The sequence below is a fragment of the Rhipicephalus microplus genome, chromosome 7, assembly GCF_043290135.1.
Source record: "Rhipicephalus microplus isolate Deutch F79 chromosome 7, USDA_Rmic, whole genome shotgun sequence".
NCBI classification, from domain to species: domain Eukaryota; kingdom Metazoa; phylum Arthropoda; class Arachnida; order Ixodida; family Ixodidae; genus Rhipicephalus; species Rhipicephalus microplus.
In genome coordinates, this window is record NC_134706.1 from 78,702,329 (window position 1) to 78,725,685 (window position 23,357).

General features: G+C 46.0%; 1 protein-coding gene across 6 annotated transcripts in view; it reads right to left on the reverse strand.

The window, feature by feature from the left end:
* The window catches only part of LOC119183341 (uncharacterized), a 210,205-nt gene that overhangs the window by 20,322 nt on the left and 166,526 nt on the right, over positions 1-23,357 (reverse strand). For 5 of the 6 annotated variants that reach the window (XM_075869312.1, XM_075869311.1, XM_075869313.1 and 2 more), the window contains one exon: positions 5,445-5,561. The gene's annotated coding sequence lies outside the window, so the exon portion shown is untranslated. Of the gene's footprint in view, positions 1-4,007; positions 4,194-5,444; positions 5,562-23,357 lie in introns of those variants that run through there. The other variant, XR_012884941.1, reaches the window with a different exon arrangement.

Below are 23,357 nucleotides of genomic sequence, written 5' to 3' on the forward strand. Positions count from 1 at the left end.
TCGCAAGATTTTCATGGATTTGTGGTACCAAATGAGCCCACAACCCGCAGATTTTCCATACCATGCCTGCTGCTTAGCTCAACACATAATATATATATATATATATATATATATATATATATATATATATATATATATATATGTGTGTGTGTGTGTGTGTGTGTGTGTGTGTGTGTGTGTGTGTGTGTGTGTGTGTGTGTGTGTGTGCGTGTGCGTGTGCGTGTGCGTGTGTGTGTGTGTGTGTGTGTGTGTGTGTGTGTGTGTGTGACGCTATGATGAATGGGCGACGTGGCCTGGCTCATACGCCATCTTTATTCGAAAGCACTTCCTCTTCATCGGCTTCTACCATGCCTTCATACGTCACATGATTCTCCCTCCCCCCCGAAAGAATGCGCAAGCTACAATCTAGAAAGCATGAACAAATGGAGTCTTATAATAAAAAATAATGCCAGAAAATGCAGTAGTTCCATGCCACACGGCGGTTCCATGCACTTGCACAAAATGTTCACAGGAAAGGCAGTCCGGTGATATCTAGGAGACCTCAGGTGGGCGAGGTTGGCTGTTGCGTTCTGGTCAGCATAACCATGCCTTCAGCGTTAAAAATGATGATGGCACAACCTGGTTAGTATTGAGGAACGAACAAGGTTGGGAGTCCTTGTAGCGTTGGAAGGTCGGATGTCTCATGCGTTGCATTCCGAGTTGTGGCTGCGACAGACGCTTTGCTTCTAAAATGCGTGCTTCTTGACGAATTGTGACGGCGTGATGCCTGCGGGCTGGTGGTATGCAAGAAATGCTTCCGCATCTTTCTTGGCGTTTTCCGTGGTGTTGCGGTCTGTGTGACTGCAGACGCAGGGAGCGTCTCTGGCGACTTTCCTCTGTGCGAGAAATTTTGACGTCTTGGAATACTTTTTGGGTTAGAGATCTTATTTTCTGCCGTTCTTCAATTGGTGAGTGTGCTTCCGTTGAATTTCGCGTTCGTCGATGCCTTCGTTGCAGTCTATTTTGTTGTCGCATGAGGTTGCGCGCTTGGCTATGCTTGCTTTGCTGATGCTGCTCAGAAGATGGCTGTAGTGGCAAGCCTTCCGGAATGGGACATTCATTTACTTTGAGGTTTGACGCATCCTGTAGACAGCTGATGCATGGTGAACAGGTTTCTTGCTTATCGGGCATGATTGGTGGCGCGCCATCATTGCTAGCTTGCTCTTCGGAGGCTTCTGTGACGTGGTTGATTACGGACGCTTCTGAAAGGCAACTGTGTACGAGGTTTGATGTATGATTTGCTTCTGAATTGGTTCGATTCTTGGATTGGTGACCACTGCATGAGGGTACCACGTGGGACGTCGCATCACCAGGTTGAAAATGCAAATTTTGGCAAGTCTGCAGTGCCGTGGAAATGAACTCTTGCGACAAAAAACATTCAGAGTTGACAGATAGTTCATCAGGGGCTTCTTCTTCGCGGCTCACTATGAGTGGTTCTTGCGCCTGGTAGCATGAGACATTTGATGCGTCTGAGCCTTCCGTGTTTGGAGTTTCTCGTGGCTGCGCACTGGAAGGCAACATTGCAACAGGGGTAGTTCGGTAAAGTTTGAGTTGTGAATGGCCCTCTTTCTGTGCAACTAACGATGCGAGCTGTTCTGGCGCATGAATCTGGGTGGTCAGTCCAGGGTTTGGCCTAGCATCGTCCGAGCTCCGCAGCTCTATCCCGACCATTGTGAGCGTGCTAGATGTGAGATTGACATTGTGAGTCACGAAAGAGCCAAGCGATAGAAAACCAGGAGGCGGGCCAAGTCTGCGAGATGGGGAGTAAGCTGCTCCAATGCGTGAAGACTGATTTTCCTTCTTTGAGCCATCCTGGCGTTGTTTGGTATTTTCCCCATGTGTCAGCTGGTCTACCATGAACAAGGCGTCCTTATGACACGAATAGTGACCGTTAGGAGCCCTTGAAGAGCTGCGTCATAGAAAACCAGGTGGTGGACCATGTATGCGAGACGAAGCATGAAAGGCATCAGTAGGGTGAGCGATGTCTCGTGTCGTATGTTGGTGCAACGACTTTGAAAATGCCGACTTTCATGAAAAGAAACCTGGTGGAACGCCACGTTTCTTGAGAAATAAGCGTGGACTGTGACGGCCGAGTGGGGTTGTATGCAGATGGTCGGTAACGAGGAAGTCCTTGTCGTAGTCGTTAAAACGGGCAATCATCTCTTCCCTGATCTTTTGCCATGATTCGTCGTTTTCGAATATGTGTGTCAGGTAAAACTTGAATGCCTCTCCGGAGATGTAGTCAGTGAAGTTGGTGATCATTTCCCGTTCCGACCATGATGCAGCGGTTGCGTGGTGCTCGAACAGGTCGAACCAGTCCTGTACAGGTCCATCGTCCACTGCTCCGGTGTACTTGGGGATGGGAAGGTCGTCTGATGGTGCTGTCATAATGCTGGTCTTTGTGTAGTGTTGGGATGTACTTTCGTGGCCCACGTTCGGTCACTGCGTCTTGCTGAGACGTTCGGAGATGGTGGCTGGTTGATGAAGTGGCCGCCAGGTCTTCATCCTGTCGACTGGTGTGACGCTATGATGAATGGGCGACGTGGCCTGGCTCATACGCCATCTTTATTCGAAAGCACTTCCTCTTCATCGGCTTCTACCATGCCTTCATACGTCATATATGTATATATATATATATATATATATATATATATATACACTCTCCTGCCTCAAAACGCCGTCGTTACTCAGAAGGTATGCTTCCAGAGCCCCTGCCTCCCCACTGATAAACATACAACACGCAGCATTATGAAGGCGTGGGAGATCTTGTCTTCCCCACGCCTTCTCTAGACCGGAAAGCATTTTTTTTCCGAGTTCCTGCATGTGTAGGAGCGTGGAGTAATAGCCTGGACAACGAAAAAGTACAGTATAGGGTAACTGGCGATAGGAGATGCCCCCTATTGTGCATAGACAGGGCAACGATTGATCGTGTGGGGTAATGTTGTGAATATAGCCTTGGACGCTCATGCGGACGCGCTCCTAGAACTTGAGTGAAAAGCAGGGCACATGGTAGGTACTGGTTCGCAACATAGTGATTTATGACTAGAAGAAGAATATTCTGGTGTTATGATAGCCTGTTGTATTCGCAAACATTCTATTTAGCCGCTATTTAGGTCAGTATTTTAGTGAGCACTAGCCGATATTATTCATCATTTAAGTGTAACAAACAGAAAGTAGCCACTTAAAGAGTACTAGTAGAATGCGCAATGAAGACCACCAAACGAAATGATTCAGTGAGCTCCTTCCTTAGATAATGCTGCCTCCGGAGTCAGGCCACATTCACCGACAGATATCATCACGACGCGTTACAGCGCGTTGGTGGAACGCACCAGCCAGGTGGCTGTCGCCCTCACACTCACCTCCATTTACCGACCCCAGGATATGGCATACTAACCGCCGTTACGCTATGCTTCACCCTCTCCCCCTTTTTCCTTCTCCTCACTCTCACATCGCTGCACCTGAACGTCAGTTCCCTTTTCCCTGCCTTTGCTACAATTACGGTCCGTGGCTATTGTATGCTAGAACCAGAATTTTCTAACATTAACTAGAGGGGACTCGGGCGCTGCGATCGTACACTGACTATGGGAATGATGGATAGTACACACATTTGCCTAGTCTTCACACTTGTGGGCTTCACACGTACTTTGGATTTTTTGTTGTATTTTCATTTTGTTTCGATTAAAAAGAAGGGACCGTTGCGAACTTCGTGACCCGATTGGAATTGGTGATCCTAAATGTCTAGGTTTGCGAAGTGCAACTGCTGGACATTTGCTGATTGTCGTCTGGTGACAAATCAGCTGCAAGCCCCGCGAAGCCAAACAAAGCCGGAAATGCGATGATTTGACAATATTGTGTACTATCCACCATTCTCATGTTCGCTGAAGCGCCATGCATTGCAGCTCCCATAGGCACTAGTGCCAAAGATTGCTCTGGTGTGCTTAGGAGAAACTCTATCGATAAAACGACAATCGATTATTATGTACTGAAGAGGAATGCTCGACATGAAGCAAGATAGACATCACAATGAACAGGTTATTGTGAACAACAGTTGTCCTCAAGGCGCTACTCATCTTTTAAATCTCACCGTCACACTCCGCCTCACAATCCTCTCGAAGGCAGTGAATGCACCTTTGCAGGTACGCGTGAATCAGGACCTATAAGCAAAAGGAAGTAGTCATCCCCTTGTAATAAACACTAATCTCACCGCGGGAAGTGTAAAAACGTAGATATTCTAACCTAGCCCACTAAACTCACTTCTATTTTCTTAAACTCAAGACATGCTCGAGGTTCACGTACCAGCTAACTGACATTGGTCACTGCTACCTTCACTGCATGGCGTCAAGTCATTCAGGCGAAGTGCCACGTGACCACACAGCCTACAGAGAAGCAGTGCGCTGCATGGGGTGGTCGATTACTTGAATCGCCTGAGTGATCCTAGGCCTTCCCTGGTTACGTAAGTTGGCCGCTTTATTTACGTATAAAACTCAGATGGTGGGTTGGTCAAAACCACCCAGAAACTCATGGAGCGCACAGCATTCGATTCGCTGCCAAACATTTTGTGGTCGCATGTTGGGAATCAATGAGAGCGACCCTTTCTGAATGCGATGGCGAGTCCTTCAACTACCGTCTTTTAAATATTCGGTGAACGTTTCACAGTCGATTCACATGATGGCTATGAGTTAGAGTAAAGCAGCCTCCCAAAGTGTGTCCTGAGGACAACGGCACCAAGATATTGTGTAGCTTGTCTAGTAAGGCACTTAACCTGGTCTGTGCTCTCAAGTTCGTCCTTTCTGTTTGGACAAACTAAACGGAACTGAGCATGTGACAATGACTGTGTTGCAGCTCCCATGGGTCGACTCCCATAGCAGCTCCCATGGGTCGACTCCCATAGCAGCTCCCATGGGTCGAATCTAGCTATATAACGCAAAGGTACTGTTGTAATTATCAGTCTTTGCAATTATGTTCTTTTGAGCAAGGGAATCAATGACAATAAGAACTAGAAACTTAATAAGCAGTGACATGAACTAACATACCGAAATTTTCACCAGCTTCAAGATCATTTTCACATGGTTTGAATTGTTTGAAACCTTAGCGCTAGTATCGTAAGACAACGAAGACACATTTGCCCCCTCTTCAAGATTATTTCTCACTCAACCGGTCCATTCAAATGTTAATGGTGGGTTTAAATTAACACGCGAAACTTTCCACCGTGGTGATTTTTCGGTGCTTCGGCAAACACTTCAATTGAAAGCATCGGGCAAAAAGTTAACCCACAGTCACGAAACGTCCGCGCTAAACAAGTGCAAATATCATCATGCTTAAGTAAAAGAAGTCAACTGGAAACGCACACGACGCAAACGCGTTCATGCGTTTGTAGAATAAATGTTAAATCACATCTCACTTACCTCTAGATGAGTTGTTTTTAGAGACGAGCCGGTCGCAATGGCCTCGGTAACGCCGCTGGAAAAGACGCCGCTCCTCTGTGTCGCGTCATAGTCACTTGACGTGTGCTACGGACCATTCTGCGTTAGTAAAATGAAAAAAAAAATACACTTATTGGCGCGGGACACGCATTCGTTTTGGTGACATCATTGAGACTTTACAATTTTTTGAGACAGAGCCAAGGCTCATATGTACAAGCTAGGGCTTCGACGTAGTCACTTTAGAGAATGTTAAAGGTCAATCACAGCAAATCTTTGACATGAATGGGTCTCATTTACCAACGCTGGAGACGTTCCTTTGTATGTTTCCGGGATTTATGCTAGATTTCTGGCAAGAGGGATGAACAAATTTTTTGCAAGATAATTTTGTTATTTGCCCCTACCCTCCCTCTTGACTTTCTACGATTATTGGCAACGTTGTGTGCGTGACGTCTTTTAGGGAAAGACGACTGAATTGACAAAGCGGAGATGCCACTAGACCGTCTGCTGTCCACAAGGCAACGGTCATGTGTGCTTAGCCAGCACTTGCATTGGTTGGGCGAGTGAATTTATGTTTCTTGTGGTTGCGAACGAGATGCGCAGCCAGTGCTGTATCATTTCGGGCTTCGCAAGACTTCCCCAATGTTACAATAACAGGATGGTTTCAAATACAAGCGCAATACGTAGACAGACAGGAATGGCTGAGACCAGTGCTTACTCCTGAAACTTTCATCGGAAAGCTGTGAAATATATACTTCCAGATGAAACGATTCGTGAGAACATACGATAAGAACACATCGCAAAGATGGTTTGCGATGTGAACAGTAAACGTGCTCCGTGGTGGCTCAGTGGTTAACGCCTCGATTTCATGGCTGAAAGGTTCCATGCTCGATTTCACGCACTGGAGTGTTTTTTTTTATTTGGGTTTTTTTCCCGCATTTTCATATAGATAGATACGTATACATATACGGTGAGTGACGTCGCCACCGACGGCAAAATCCAGCCGAGAGTGTGCACATAATTGCTATCGCAATAATAAATCGCCGATACACACTAAACGCACAATTTAGGAAAATATTGTTCAACAGGAAATGTCAACAGGAACCGCTTCTCACAGGAAGGCCCTCACAAACGCAAGTCCTCGTCAAAACTACGAAGCTACGGCTCCAGCGGTATTCTGTTTTCAGGGATTGTCAATAAAGCATACAGTATAATAGAAATTAATTACCAATTATTTCAGGTATAATTGCCAAGATCACGATGCGATTGCAAGGAGAATCGCGATGCGGATTTCGGATTAATTACAAGTTTCTGTGGTCTCATAAAGTTTGATCACATGGCTGTTCTGTATACAGCTCTCTACGTTATCTACTAAAATCATTGCCACCAGTCTAAGCTAGCTCCTTCATTACCCCAAGACAAAAGTATAATGAAGGCTAATGACAATGAGTGGTTAGTTGAAGCGAGAGAAAGCTTTGTGCAACACGGACATAAAGAGAGAGATGCGCTGCGAAAAAGCACGGATGTTAAGCCGACGACAAATTAACGTACAGACGCATTCTCTGTTAAAAGGAACACCTGTGTACACTGCATCTTTGAATTTCTCATCCTCACAGAACATATAGGTCTTGATTTGCAAAAGATGGGTGGTGCTTCAAAGCCCTGACTTCTCTTGATAGATTAGTCACGTGCATGATGATTGTTTTCTTATCATCTTGTTAAAGAGCTAGCAATATTGATTAAGATTGTTTTCTTATTCACTTGCTGTTGGAGGGCTAGCAATATTGATGAAGCCCCCCCCCCCCCCCCCGCGGTGGTCTAGTGGCTAAGGTACTCGGCTGCTGACCCGCATGTCGCGGGATCGAATCCCGGCGGTGGCGGCTACATTTCTGTTGGTGGCGTAAATATTGTAGGCCCGTGTGCTCAGATTTGGGTGCACGGTAAAGAACCCCAGGTGGTCGAATTTTCCGGAGCCCTCCACTACGGCGTCTCTTATAATCGTATGGTGGTTTGGGGATGTTAAACCCCACATATCAATCAATCAATATTGATGAAGATTGTTTTCTTATCCACTTGCTGTTGTAGGGCTAGCAATATTGATGGTGTTAATTCCAGTGTTCCGTTTAACAGTGAACCGTACTGCACATAGTCGCTATATAACAGAGACACTGAATCAAATGACACCGCGTTTCCATAGCTATTGGTAAGGAGATCACATCTAAAACACTCAATTCACTCGATTTCCTTCTGATTCATGTTAATGTACGTTGATTCTGACTGAAGTCTTTCAATCTTGATTCAAACTCGTCCCTTAATTAGCCCTCGATTCACCCTTATCATATGATTAAAACTTGATTCATCTGAGTGACCGTTGACTCGCCTAAATTCCCTTTTCAATCACTTGACTTCGTACGCTTAACCGTTTGGCATCACGACACACTTGCACCTTTCTTCTCAAGGTAATCGATCGACACTTTATTTTCAGACCGCGGAACAACGTTACGGTTCCCACTGAATAAAATATGCTCCCGTCACTCTGCTGACGTGTGGGGTGTCGCCGTCAACTTTCGTAACGGCCCGCATCGACCCGAAACAACTCAGACCTCAGCGTGTCAGGCACCTGTAGCATCGTTCTTTCGCTCTCAACCAATGTTGCCGACGTGTGGAAACTGTTGAGGACGAGTGGGTCCCGCCCCGCCAAGGCACTTTATTGTTTTCGGTATTATCTCCCCCCTCCTTTTGTTATATATATAGAAGTGAGCGTGCCGCATGGCAAGGCACGCAACATTGGTCCCAGCGGTGGCTCGTCTGTCAGGAAGTAACGAGCTTCGTTTTTTAGGCACCCCGTTGTGCTCAGAACCGCATGCCTTGTCTGTACACAAGCAGTTCCCAACGGGGGCGAACAAAGCCTCGAGTCAAGGCGGTGAAGGCAATCTCTGAAAGCGACGCATTGGCTATCGCGAGTGGTGATCCGGACAACTAAAGCCTATGGGCTTTGACAGTCGATTCACGCGACTCTGCTTTTTCTTGTATGCGAGAAAATGTATATATATATATATATATATATATACAAACACATGCGAGTACACGTCCAGGGGAGTAATACTTTTATGCCTAACGTTTCAGCCGTGGCACAGCCTTCGTCAGAGATTGAAGAGTATACAAGCATATTCTCAATTTAAGGGCCGGTGAAATCGCACAATTGATGAGAATAGTGATTAGGATACACGAAAGCAGTCCCAAAACAACATTGTCAGTATAACTTGATACGAGTGTTGAGCAACAAGATCGCTGTCGAGAACTCAAAGTATGGGTTCGTGCACCCGTTTGTCCGTTCGTCCATCCATCCGTCCATGCATCTGTCTGTCTGTCCGTCTGTCCGTCTGCGTGTCTGGCTGTCCATCCGTGCGTCCGTTCGTCCATCTAGTGAACATTTCAAGTATCACCATCTCGCTTATATTTATCATATATTCATCATATACAAATACCGCCGTGCAGCGGACAGTTGAAGGACTTAACAAGAGTATGTATCACATTTCTGCTGTCAGCGCTTTGTTGACACCGAGAGCGTGATAACGAGGCCGTGCTACGTTTTCCCTAACATGTGGCCATGCGGATTTGCGCCCGAAGGTGGGTATGTGCCACTGGTATGCTGGTATGTGCCACAGGGTACGCACTACGACGACGGGACATACAAGCAACGCCATAAGGAGCTTCGCTCCTAAAAAACAATTAAGAAGCGGGCGCAAAAATCGCTAGTAACCGCACATTCACAGCCATATAGAGAGCTGTTTATCTCTGACCCACTAGAACTCGATCTTTTTGAAGAGTTGGCGCATAAAACAACCCGACTTGCGGTAAAGGAGGTATGGACTTTGGCAATGGAGATGTCATAACGGCTCCCGACTTACTCAAAGTTATTCAAGAAAAGGACCGTCAACTATTAACCCTCAAAGAACCACTGAATGTGCCAGCGCAGCCTCACTCAGCGCTAACGTTCCAGGTGATATCTGACTTGAGCCACAACATCAGTCACTTCAACGGCTCTGTGAGTGCGAAAAAAGACTTAGCAATTTTCTTGTGGAAAGACATCTACTGCCTAAAAGGTCGCTATAGCCTCCACAGTGTTCACTGCAATGTATGGAATAAAGTACAAAATTAAACGAACGATCTCACAGGAGCGCTACCCGACTACGTATGGTGGCTTGCTTTCTTCGTGTTCTGAGACTTCGCATAGAGCACCACCACCAACGGTTTCACGCGTAATCCACAAGCTCAGTACGTACCCTGTTATTACGCACCGGCTTCGACAACGCCGATATCCACAAATAGAGGCTCCCAAACACACGAGTTACACCTTTTCTCGTGACATCTCGAATGATGTGCAGACCAAGTCACGCACGGTCACGGTCGCTTAGCGAGTTACAGCGGGAAAAAGCGAGAGCGTAGCCACTATAGGAAGGTAAACACTGAAAGTGGCAATACCAAAAACGATAAAGCGACAACACGCGGAATGTATCAGCCTCACAGCTGCTCGGGCTGCTGTTGTACCGGACAGTACGCAGTGCGACCCCGTGACACTCATGGACAAGACATCACCTACGAAGAGCGTACGCGCGCATACCTTTCCCGCTGAGCCTATACAACGTGACCTCAAACCAATGGTCACTCGCGTTCCACTTTACCGCTAAGCTATGAAAGCAGCATTTTCGATCGATACGAACATTCTCGAAACCCGTGCACTAAGATTTATGCGCAAGTTAAGGAAACCCAGGCTGCCCGAATCTCCGGAGCCCTCCACTACGGTGTCTCTCATAACCATATCGTGGCTTTAGAGCGTTAAACCCAGTCAATGTTTATTAGGCTATGAAATCAGATGGCTGAATCAAGCTGCCAAATTAATCGTCAGCTTTTCCTATATATTAGCGACTACATCGACCACACTTGTGGGCCCAACGCGGCCCAAAAGTGTGGTCCGATTGCGTGACAGAACCGTGGTTCAGAATATTCTGACAATAAACGAGCATCCACGCAAACAGCATGCCCGCTGCTATTTCCGTTTCAGCGTATAGAAAATTACACAGCGCACAAAACAGCGCACGACGTTAACGTCGTGACGGGCGCGGCGCGCTGGCGTACTTATCGTGAAAGAACACTACGTGCTTCGCATGTAAGTATTACGAGACTTAGAAGCATTCACACTTGTGCTATTGAAGAAAATTTAATAAGTGCAATTGGCTTCCCAATTATCTCGGAATGTTTGATAAGTGTGAATCACTCCTCTCTTCTCAGTACTCGTACGGCTGTCGATGCAATTATTGACAGTTTAACAATTTAGGCTCAACGACATATCCTCGTGAAGAATCCCGTGAATATGATAAGCCTGTAAATTCATGGACAAAGGAATGGAGACTGAATATAATTTATTCGACAAACTTTCCCCGAGACATGTGTTCTGTTCTAGTATTATGTTCTTTTTAAAAAACGTAACCTGTTATATCCTGGAGCTCGTCCTTAGTTTTCAAACGCTCATATTATTACAGCACGGAGACTTTATCTTCCAAAGCAAAGGACCGCGTTAATAATAAACTACCATTGCGTGAGACACGCGTCGAAGCGCTGCTCAACGTTGAGGGTGGCGTGACGACCTTGCTTTTGTGGGGTCACTGGTACGCAGCCACTGAATCAGGGCGAGTGACTTCGGCGCGCTCTACTTCACGGGATTAGTAGAGGGTAATTGGGGTTTTCGAAACTGCAGACCGTAGTCAATGCCCCATCGCGGCGGTCAACTGGCTAAGGTACTCGGCTGCCGACCCGCAGGTCGCGGGATCGAATCACGGCTGCGGCGGCTGCATTTTCGTAGGCCCGTAGGCTCAGATTTGGGTGCACGTTAAAGAACCACAGGTGGTCGAAATTTCCGGAGCCATCCACTACAGCATCTCTCGTAATCATATGGTGGTTGTGGGACGTTAAACACCACATATCAATCGATCAATCAATCAATCAATTATCAGATTGAAGTGAAGTGCCCTAGTGGTATAGCACCTACACCACAGTTTCTGAGACGTGAAATCTGCTTAGGATAAGAACACAGTAAAGCGATTTGGCTACTTTAAGCCTGCAGCTTCATTATCACAAAGGACATGTGAATAGAATTGAATGATAATTTCTTTACTTGACAATTCACGAATCATTTCTTTTATTTCTGCACGGTGCATGTAGCAGAACCCCCCACCGCCCATCTTTTGGAAAACGTCTTATGTGCAACTTTTTTTGAAAGAGAACACTTCAGCTAATCACGATTCATGACGTGTGATTAGAGAAGCTGGCTAAACAATGTGAACAAACAGGAATGAAAAAGTAGTTTTCGAAATTACGCTCAAGATGACTATTTGCGCGGAAGCAGACTGTAATGGGCTTCTTGAGAGTCCACTTAAATTGTCCTTGATTATCTGTCAGGGCACCAATACATTAACTTAATAAGGCCCATAAAAATGTACTGCACTCATGTAACAACAGTAACTAAGATTTAGCCATAAAGAAGCAGGATAAGAGGGCGCTTGAATAGAGGGAAAATAATGATGCAGTTATAAACAAAGAAATATTCACATAAATACACAACACCAAAGGAAAACATTAAAAGTGATCAAATGTATTAACTAATGTACAGCTTTCGCAACGAAAGAGCATAAATAATGGCGATTTGAACTTCGCAGTGTTAAATACCTTTAATGAACGGCCAACATTGAGTTCCTCCATATAAATAGATAACTTCATCATTTTATGATATGGAAGATGAAGGTAAAAAGATAAGAATAGCGTTTTATACGGCAAGCGCCGATTAACGCACACTGGCCGCTATAATTGTGAGGGGTGAGAAGACGAGGCCTAGGAACGTAGCTGTAGGAACGTAGCTGGTAATTATACCAGCTCTCATCTTCTGCGTAATTACGGCCGGCTGCTGTCCTGCCCACTCTTAACTGACTTATAGTACAATGAGACGATATTTCCTGCGGGCAGTTCTTGTACTATTCTCCTTGCAAGGGACACCTCGCTACAGCATCTAATTAATTCGAAACCGCGTTTCACTGAATTTGCATAATAATAATAAGGGCATCGTTGAAGAAACATGCTTATGCATGGTGCAAGCGGCAAAGAAGCAGGAAAAACTGCTTCATAAGGAGATTGCCGTACGCAAAATCAAATGTTTAGGCCGAGCAGGGAGTCGCGAAATTTCGCGAAAAGCTCATTAATGTATGCAACTTTAATGTATGCATTACATTAAGCTCATTAATGTATGCAACAAACCACACAGTCCGCCCAAGATTCATAAATAGTTTACCAAGACTACATTGTCTTCTGGTGAAAGCTGTCAACCAAACAGCAATATACCACCAACAACATCACGCCAATAACTTCTGTCTTATAACAAAAACACAGTTTCGTCGCAAGGGCAGAGCAAGAAATACGACCGCAACCTATCGGAATGCTACATGGAGGAACGCTAACATCTGGCTCTTTTGTATCTGATCTAGCGCAGCTCTACAAAGTGCTCGCGTAAGTGAACCGGGCCACTCCAAAGATCCCAGCGTCTCTCGCGCTACCTGTCGTCTCAATGCGGAGTGAACCCTCGCGGGATACACTGGTGTATGGGCTTTGTCAACGAAGTATTCCTGAGCGCGACCATCATCATCATCATCATCTTTTTAAAGACGATAGTCTTTCTTGGCGAGCTTCGACGCAAAAATTTTGGTCTGTCCGTCCGTTTGTCCACCCTTAACAATATTTCAACTGGCACCAAACAATACCCCAAACGGCTGACTCCATCCGCAGCGCCCACCAATATTGCTCAAGGTTTAGCGTTTATACTTGTGTGATTGTCAAATAAAAAACAATTATTGCGCATATATTAAGCACCACAACAACACGTCAATATTCTGTATATGTGTATTTTTGCTAGAAAAGGCATACGTAAATATTTCTAAGGACCCCTGACGATGCAACGCTTGCACGAAAAGGCAAGTGTTTCCATTGCATAGCTAAGACAACACGGTGGTGGCACATATCACCTTGCGTTCTACACCTTATCGCCTCCGAGATGGGCGCGCACGCCGCGCACTTCGTTTTCCAAAATAACTGCCAGATAGCGCTCGTGTCTCACGTGTGACGTGACTGGATGCGCCCGTTCGCATCCGCTACACACTCGAGGCACTCCAACACAGTGCCTCCAGAATACCATACACTGATTTTCTTGCGCAGAACATGAAATAAACGTTTTGTTCACTCTCTCCAGGCGCAAGACTATCGTCTTTCGACGACATTTGCAGTGTAACACTAAGATACGGGGCGATTTTTCAGGCTGTCAATACGCACGACTCCCCTTCCCTCAAACGCACTACTGAGGCCCTGACGCCAAATATTGAACTTCTGTGCAATTGCCTAAAAACGAGGTGATCCAGCTCTCCGTTATATAGGTGTACAAACTTTACCAGGTGTACTGACGCCTATCGAGACATATCGTGCAAGGCAGCGTTTGTGACCACGTTCTTGAGAAGAAAGTTCGCGGTGACTGCCCGAGTGGCCCAGTCGCTCCTGCAGTAACCACAAAGGACGCTAAGGGCTTTCAGCGACGGTCTCAATGAAGGGAAGACGTACGAGATCGAAGCCAGCCGTAGCAGAGTCATTGCGAGAGAGTACTCGAGGCCACCGATCGCGGGAATTTCCACATCTGCTTTCTTCGAATTCGGTCCAACCGTATATCTGCTCACGCCTGTTGGTGCGCCGTACTGCCGTGGCCAACGAAGGAAGGCAATCCAATCTGGCGGTTTTCATTTTCGCGGACGCCGTGGGTCGTATCATTCGCGTGTCTCAAATGGACGAAGACCACGCGATGGGACGCTGCGCTGCTCTCCATGTGCGACTAACTACATCACTTCGGTGGCATTCCCCATCTTTCTCCTCCCTCCACACGCCATCCAGTGTACGCTGTTTCATCTTCCAGCGGATGTTCTATAACGCCAACAAACAACTCAAATAATTGACGAAGACAAAAAAGAGCGCTTATTCAAGCTTGTATGCGTGTGTTTAGAAAAAAAGTTGTCAACGATTTAGAGTAGTTGGTACTATACTATGGGAGAGCTGAGAGCCGTCCCGTGAACCAGATGAACCGGCGTTACCACTATGGAGCTAGTGACAAGCCTGCAAAACCTAGAGTTAAAGATATATGAAGAAAAGGCCAGACAGCCAGATGTAGCAAAGAAAACCAGCAGATCAAATCCGCTGTTGAGTTAGATGTAATGCGAAGCAGTCTGCAAAGAGCAAGGGATGCAGTACAAACAAGTATGTTATGTGCGTGTTTCAACTCGTCATTTGTGTTTGTTATACAGCCATTTCACGCATAGCCAAGTTTCGTGAAAATCAAGATTTCCAAAGGGCCGCGAATGCACCATGAACATGTCATGTAATACATCTTGTACACTATATGCACGTCATCATTTTCATTTTGCTATCTGTCATTTATCCTCCCAATCAATTACGCCGCACTGTAGTAATACTGCTGTATATCAATGTAGCAAAAGAACTGGCCTGGAGCCCACCATGAGTGTGGAATGAAAATCGACGCCCTAGACGACATACATTTCATAATTCTTGTGTTACCATGGGTTGCTTATTTTGTCGTACAGTAACGCAGCGAAATACCAATTCTTGTGCATAGCAAGCTTGCAGAACTGCCGTAAGAACACCACGAGCATGGCCTTTAATACATGCTGTACTATATACGCACATCAAGATTCTATTTTACCATCTCTCATTCATGTTCGCCATACAGTCACGTCAACCAATACCAAATTTGGTACACGTCCAACTAGGGAAGCGGCCGTGAGTGCACCATGAGTATAGCATGTACATCATGTCATACATTACAGGCATGCCATGATTTTCATGTAATCACCTGTCATTTATGCTCGTCATACGGAAGCGCCTCGTCATACCAATTTTGGTAAATATCCATTAATTGAAACGGCCACGAGTGCCCTTGACCATGTCTTGTAAATTATGCTGCACATGACAGAGTTTCCTGATTTGCACATTATGACCCGTCACTTATTTTACTTTCGTCATGCATATGGCCATGTTATGCAATAAAAACTTGATTGATTATACCAATCCACGCATATACCAATCTAGTTAGTGATACGGCACGAACAGCACAATGTCGTAGGCGGGCAGGCGGTTTGACAGACAGACAGACAGACAGAGACAGACAGAGACAGACAGAGACAGACAGACAGAGACAGAGACAGACAGACAGACAGACAGACAGACAGACAGACAGACAGACAGACAGACAGACAGACAGACAGACAGACAGACAGACAGACAGACAGATAGATAGATAGATAGATAGATAGATAGATAGATAGATAGATAGATAGATAGATAGATAGATAGATAGATAGATAGATAGATAGATAGATAGATAGATAGATAGATAGATAGATAGATAGATAGATAGATAGATAGATAGATAGATAGATAGAAACGAATACAGATACTAAAATACAAATAGAGCTAATATAGGCAAGCTCTTTTAAGGCTATAGAAAATTTATACATGTAAGTCAAGGCTGGTGCACACCCGCAACTACCAGCGGTCGCGCGACCATTCACGACTTGCGACCAAAAAGCGACTGATGTTAACCCCGGCAGAGGCTGCGTGCGAGTGACCGGAAGTCCAAAGCTGAAGAGTCACGTCCGGATCTCGCTATCAGCGAGAACTATTGAGACCGGCGCCGATCAGCCAATCGCCGCCAGCTGAGTGAGCGGAGCAAACCGAGCGCGCCGCATTTATTGTTTTCGTCCGTTCTCGCACAGCGTTCCCAAAAGCGTCAAGGAGTTTGATTCAAGTGAGGAACAAGAGGTTGTCATGGTGCTGGTGCGCTGTGTCATGGTTTCAGCGCTGGGAGCACTTATGCCTCCAAAGAAAATAAATCCGCAGATCCTACGTACAAGGAAATCGATGATATGCGAAGCACGAATGAGAAATGTTGATATATCGCTTTAAAATCAGGACAACCTTACGAGGTGGAGGTAAATGATGCCGTACATGACTTTCGTGTCTTGATTATCATGTATGGATTTGTTGTTTACCTTTGTCATCTACTCACGTCACGTGATACAAAATTTAGTATAAGTGGAGCTGGCGAAGCGGCCGCGAGCACGCTATGAGTTTGATATGTTGTGATGCTCATACATGACACACGTGTCAGGATTATTATGTTTGCACCAGTAATATATTTCGTCATTGATTGACGTCATGTAACACAAACTTTAGTATATGTGGAGCTAGCAAAACGGCCGCGAGCGCATCATGAAGGGGCCAATATTCTCCAATTTAGCGTTGACGCGCGCGCACGCTCGGCACAGCAACGCTACGTTTGCAAAATGCAAGCATTTATAGTCTGATGCCAGGCGTGACCAGTGTTCGTCGGCGTGGCCCGACAGCAACCGGCACGAAATGCAACATGCTGCGTTTCGTGCCGATGCGTTACCCAGACAGCACTGCGTCTCCCTCTTTTCATGACGGACGGATGCCGGATGCGCTGAAACGCACATGCGTCAAAGCAACGCAGCGCGACGCGCGCCTCCGAGTATATGGCAGGACCGGCGCCTGGCGTGGCAACGCCAGCGTGACGCGACGAAATGAATGCCGGCGAACACGCGCACCACGTCACGTCGAAATGTATTGGCGTCTTCACTGTGGCATGTAGTCATGTTCCCACATGACACGCATCTCATGATTATTATGTTTGCACCAGTCGCATAGCTTCATCATCTATTGGCATCGCATAATAACGAGTTTGGTACATGTGCCGCTAGCGAAACGGCCGCGAGCGCATCATGAGCGTTGCATGTAGTCATGTTGTTACATGACACGCATCTCATGTTTATCACGTTTGCACCAGTGTCGTACCTTCGTCATCCATATACGTCCCGTAATACCAAATTTGGTATAAGTGAAGCTAGCGAAACGGCTACCAGCTCATTATGAGCGTGGCATGCAGTCATGTTGTTACATGACACGCATTTCATGTTGATCATGTTTGCATTAGTAACATACCTTCGTCATTCATTCACATACCGTAATACCAAATTTGGTATATGTGACGCTAGCGAAACGGCCGCGAGTGCATCAAAAGCGTGGCATGTAGTCATATTGTTACATTACATGCATGTCATGATTTTCATGTTAGAGTCTGTCGCTTGTGTTCGCCATGCAATCATGTCATACCATACCAGTTTTGCAACATGCCATGTGAACGAAATCGCGCAAGAGCTGCAGCACCATGAAATGTAAATCATGACATACCTGTCATGATTTTCGTGTTATGAGTAGTCACAGTAGTCAAATATGTTCTTCATGCAGTCATGTTATGCGATACCAAGTCTGGTGTCGATACCATTATCGAAGAGGAGGAGGAGGAGGAAGGGAGGAAATGAAAGGCAGGGAGGTCAACCAGACGCACGTCCGGTTTGCTACCCTGCACTGGGGGAAGGGGTGAGGGGATTAAAGGAGAAGAGAGAGAGAAGTGAAGGGCAACGTGTGTGTAGATGTGACCTTGTCCATTGCACGCTTATAAGCGGTCGCGTAGTCCGGTCGTCTTTAGAAAACTTAGCAATGCCCGCGTCGCTTTGCTGGCCAGCGACGCGTAGAGCCATGAGCCAAGTATCTTCTCTTCGGAAAAAGGTCTACTGTCTAGTAATAAAGTTTTACCTCCTTAACAAAGTTTTACCTCCTCCTCTACTGTCTAGTGTCTCTAACGTTTCGCGTAGCAAGTTGCGTTCGCTCGCAAAACGTTCACATGAACACAGTAGATGTTCTATTGTTTCGTCAGTGCCGCACGATTCACATCGGGAGCTATCCGCCATTCCTATGCGAAAAGAGTACGCCTTTGTAAAAGCTACTCCTAACCACAGGCGGCACAGTAAAGTTGCATTCTGGCGGGAGAGGTCCGATAGAACTTTAAGCTTTCTCGATGGGTCCAATTTGTGTAGGCGGCGGTTCCTGACACAGGGGTCACTCAGCCAAGTTTCCGACATGGTGTTAGCGAACGAGTGAAGGCCCCTTGCAGGGTCGGTTCTCGACAATGGAATTGGGGTTGTCTGGGCGTCCGCGTGGGCGAATCGGGCAGCATTATCAGCAAGGTCGAAACGGCCAGGAGAGCTAAATGTCCTAGGTGGATAGATAGATAGATAGATAGATAGATAGATAGATAGATAGATAGATAGATAGATAGATAGATAGATAGATAGATAGATAGATAGATAGATAGATAGATGAATAGATGGATAGATGGATAGATGGATAGATAGATAGATAGATAGATAGATAGATAGATAGATAGATAGATAGATAGATAGATAGATAGATAGATAGATAGATAGATAGATAGATAGATAGATAGATAGATAGATAGATAGATACGATGAAAGTCGCCGAAGTTCGCTAAGAAATCCTTCGCAATTAAAAAAGCCGGCCGTGGGTGTGACTGTACCTTCGATCGCTAGAGTTGCCCGGCCACGCAAGTCGCCTACCTCCGGAGCTGCGCTGAGACGACGAAGAGTATTTTTGTAAGTCGTACGTAATCACCAATGCACTTGAATTTATCTTGACTTGCCACAGCCTCCAATGCAGCACAAACGCGTCTCGAACGCGGCGTCTTAGTCATTGCCAAGGCATGAAGCACAAACGCTTCTAAACGCACTGCATGGAAGGCAATGACAAGTTAAGTTCAAGACAGAAAAGAAATGGCAGCATATCCACGGGGTGAATGATGGAGAGTGGGGCGAAGCATCCGTCCGTCCATTCGTTCTTGCTTCCGTCTGTCCATGCGTCCGTCTGTGTGACCGTCTTTGCGTCCATCCACCCATCCATGCATGCGTCTGTTCGTGCGTCCGCACGTCCATCCATGCGTCCGTCCCTGCGTTCGTCCATGTATCTGCTCCTGCATCTGTCCATGCGTCCGTCCATGCATCCGTCTGTGTGTCCGTTCGTCCATGTAGTTAACACTCTAAGTACTACCATCTCGTATCTTTTCATCATATATGCGTCCGTCTGTGTGACCATCCATGCGTCCATCCGCCCGTCCGCGCGTGCGTCTGTTTGTGCGTCCGCACGTCCATCCGCGCGTCCGTTCCTGCATTCGTCCATGTATCTGACCCTGCGTCCGTCCATGTGTCCCTCCGTCCGTGCAGCCATCCGTGCGTCCGTCCATGCATATGTCTTTGTGTCCTCGTCCATCTAGCCAACACTCCAAGTACCACCATCTCGCATATTTTCATCATATATTTGGCATATAGAAGCACCGCCATCCAGCGGACATTCCAAAAACTTAACGAGAGGTAGCACCCGCACACTTTCTTAAGGCTTGCACTTCGTGTCTACTTCCCATCTTGAACCACCTCAAGTTCATGGTGTATACTAGTTCACTGTATTTATGGCACTGCGGCCCAACGCTCGCTAGACCTTTCTAAAACCAAGGAGGTTACACCCAGCGAGTATAACGTAGCAACTCTCTCTTGTCAGATAGTGTTCAATGTTTATGCCACTGGCTGCTAATTGGGAATGAGAGACAGGAGAATTCGGCTTTTAATGAACGCGCACGCGGCGAATTTTTATTGTTCAACAACGCAGAGGAGAAATCTCCCACCAGCACCACCTTGCAGGTCAAAGCGTAACTGGTTACGCACTACGACTATAACTAGAGACGAACGGGGTCCGCTTCAAGGAGCTTCGCCCCTAAAACGATTCTGAATACTGGAGACAGATAGTGTACAATTTATTTTCTCTTTTCGTTGACGGTGTTTAGCTTCTTGCGAATGCCGCCACGTAAATTCGACACTTTGTTCGAGCTGCTGTGCCCCGCCATCTCCAAGCCAAGTAATCCGTGGTGGCCATGGTGCCATAGACACAGAAGAACGCACTCGTTTGTATCTGGCAGCAGGAGGCCAGCGCGATGAAAAAACTGAAATTTTGCATCGCTGCTTGGTTCCAGCAGCTTTGCGACTGCACTTGCGTGACTGAAAAATCGGTCAGGAAGCGACTAGCCAAAGCAGTCGCGCGACCACTGCTAATCGCCGGTGTGCACAAGCCTTCACGCTACAAAATTATGCGGCGTTTTCTTCTCAACATAGACACCAAGCGAAGAGTCGATTGCCTTTCGAATCAATGTGCAAAGTTTGGCCTGAAGTACCGAGAATTTAAAATAGAAAAAGATTACGAAACCTCGTGAACGCTGGAATCATTACTCTTTTCGCAAACTGAAAATGTGGACAAATGTGGAAGGTCAGTGGCTTTTTTTTTCCTACTTCATTTGAATGCAGCCTTGTACACAAAGAATATTTGCACATTAAAGATACCCAATTCTTGAACGGCGAGATGTGTTTCCTGTTGCGCCCCATTGCCGAAAACCTGGCCATAAAAAATGTCGCGTATGTTCCTTCAGCATGAGCGGTTTCGTACAGTTCCAACGTCTATGCGGACAATAGGACATTACTTCAAAATTTGGGCCAGCTTGCATGAACATGATTCAGCTGTAAAATATTTCAACCAGCTCCATGAACTTGGAAACACAATATTTAATGCCTAAGCCATGGGGCTAACAATGAATACTAAAGGAAAACGTAGCACTTTTCGTTACCTTGAAGCTTATGAATTTAGGAAATGCGAATGATTCAGATACATGTAAAATACAAATAAAACAGATCAATTAATGCAATCAATAACGTTCTTAAAAACACCAATTCAAATCCCATTTCTTGACTATGTACTTTTGCTGACGTTTCAGTTGAAATCATTGAAATGCCGCAAAAGAAGCTATGATGCCACAATTACGGTGGTTAAATAGCATCGCCTGAAATGCCGTCCATTGCGATGCACGGAAACAGATTTTAAACTTCATTTTTCACAAATGAAGTATCATCTATTTTTATGGCAGCATCAAGCTATTCAATAAAACTCATACGTGAGCTTTCCGACAACGCTCTGCAATGCTTCCCTGGACACCAGCGGCACGCCTGCTGCTGCATCGTCCCGACTGCGCTGATCGAGCGACAAAGGAGTCGCCCAAGCATTTCAGAGCAATCACGAGGTGAAGGAGGGTGTGTGACATGCCCGCCTAAGAAATTCGTTTGCATGTACAAATGCGACGATCATCTCTATAGGAGCCGCAAAGCAATAGCGATCGATTCCCATGACAAGGAAAGGGAGGCATTGCATGTTCGGAATCAATTAAGGAAAATGACTGTGTGGTATTTTCGAGGCAATACGCTGTCTGTTTATGGCGTGTCTTTCCGGTTTTTTGTATTCATTCATTCCTTGACTCATTAGCTCATTTTTTTTATTCTTTCTTTGTATTTCTACCACCCTTCAGCGATTAGCACTAATGTTCCAGTCGTAATCCACCTTGTATATCCCCGTCACGCTGGTAACTTTAGTGTAATATTGAGTGAGAGCTCTTACGCCCGGATGATATGAACATCGCGGGCCGCTGCTACACGAGACAGGGAAGTTTACTTTGCAAATGATGGCAATGACAATGGGTACTTAGAGGGGGGGCCTGTAACACTTCATGAGCATGGTCAGAAAACGCTGCCGATCGGTAGTCGAGGCTACGAAGGACCACGTGTGCCAAATATGAAAACGCAGTACGCAGCCTGGATGTGACAATAAATTCTCTAAGTCGGAAGAAAATTCATTTTTCTCCTCTCTACAAACGATGATACAGGCTCAAAATGAGTACGTACACGGTCTAGCATCAGCTAATGCCTGATTTGAGCGTGGCGCGCTCGGTATAGCTACTGGGGCCGCGGCAAAAGCTCACGACCTGTCCACCCGTGCGCGCGCGATCAGACTGAAAAGTGGTGCATTCAAAGAAAAAAAAATAAGACGAATAATAGCTCAAGGCCACGAGGCATGCGTGATGCAATCTCATCTCTCGTGCCAATCTTCCCTGTTTATCTTTCAGCATTTTCGTCGGGACGAGAGAAGAGAGCATGCAATTGCAGCGTGCTATATACTAATTTTGTTAAGTGCGCTCGCACTGTACGCAATCTGAGAATTCTCGTCGGATGACGTCATGAGGCAGCGAGCTCCTTTATATAATCGATGATTGATTTGATTGATTGATATGTGGGGTTTAACGTCCCAAAACCACCATATAATTATGAGAGACGCCGTAGTGGAGGGCTCCGCAAATTTCGACCACCTAAGGTTGTTTAACGTGCACCCAAATCTGAGCAGACGGGCCTACAGCATTTCCGCCTCCATCGTAAATGCAGCCACCGCAGCCAGGATTCTTCTTTATTGAATCGAATCCGTAGCTACTTATAAATGTGTGGTAGGGCTCTTTTAAGTAGCACAATAGGTATTTGTTGTTTGAGGTATAACCTTTTGGACGTGACAATGTGCTACAGCTTCTGAGTAGACCTCATGCACAAACGCAGTGGAGGTGGTCATTGCATGACGTTTAGAGTTACGGTGTGAGCCATTACGGATAAGCAACTGGCGATCATGGTTGTAAGTAGCCTAAAAGCGAGAATAGCGGAGAGTTTTTTTGAACATAGTATGTTTTAATGCATAAAAAATTCTGAATGATAGTGTAACACAGTAGCAGCATTGTAGTCTCGACGGCGTTTATTAGGCCGAATCGCCTGAACAACCCTTCGAACGAAGACGACGTTTTTCGTGATGATGATTATATACAGAAGAAGAAGATGAAGGTCAAACGTTGACAATATTGTGCTTACACTAATTTCCCCCTCGCGCGGAAGCGGCCAATTAGGCCGCTGTTTATGACGGTGGTGTACGGCGCACGAATGGTTTTAAGCGCGACACGTG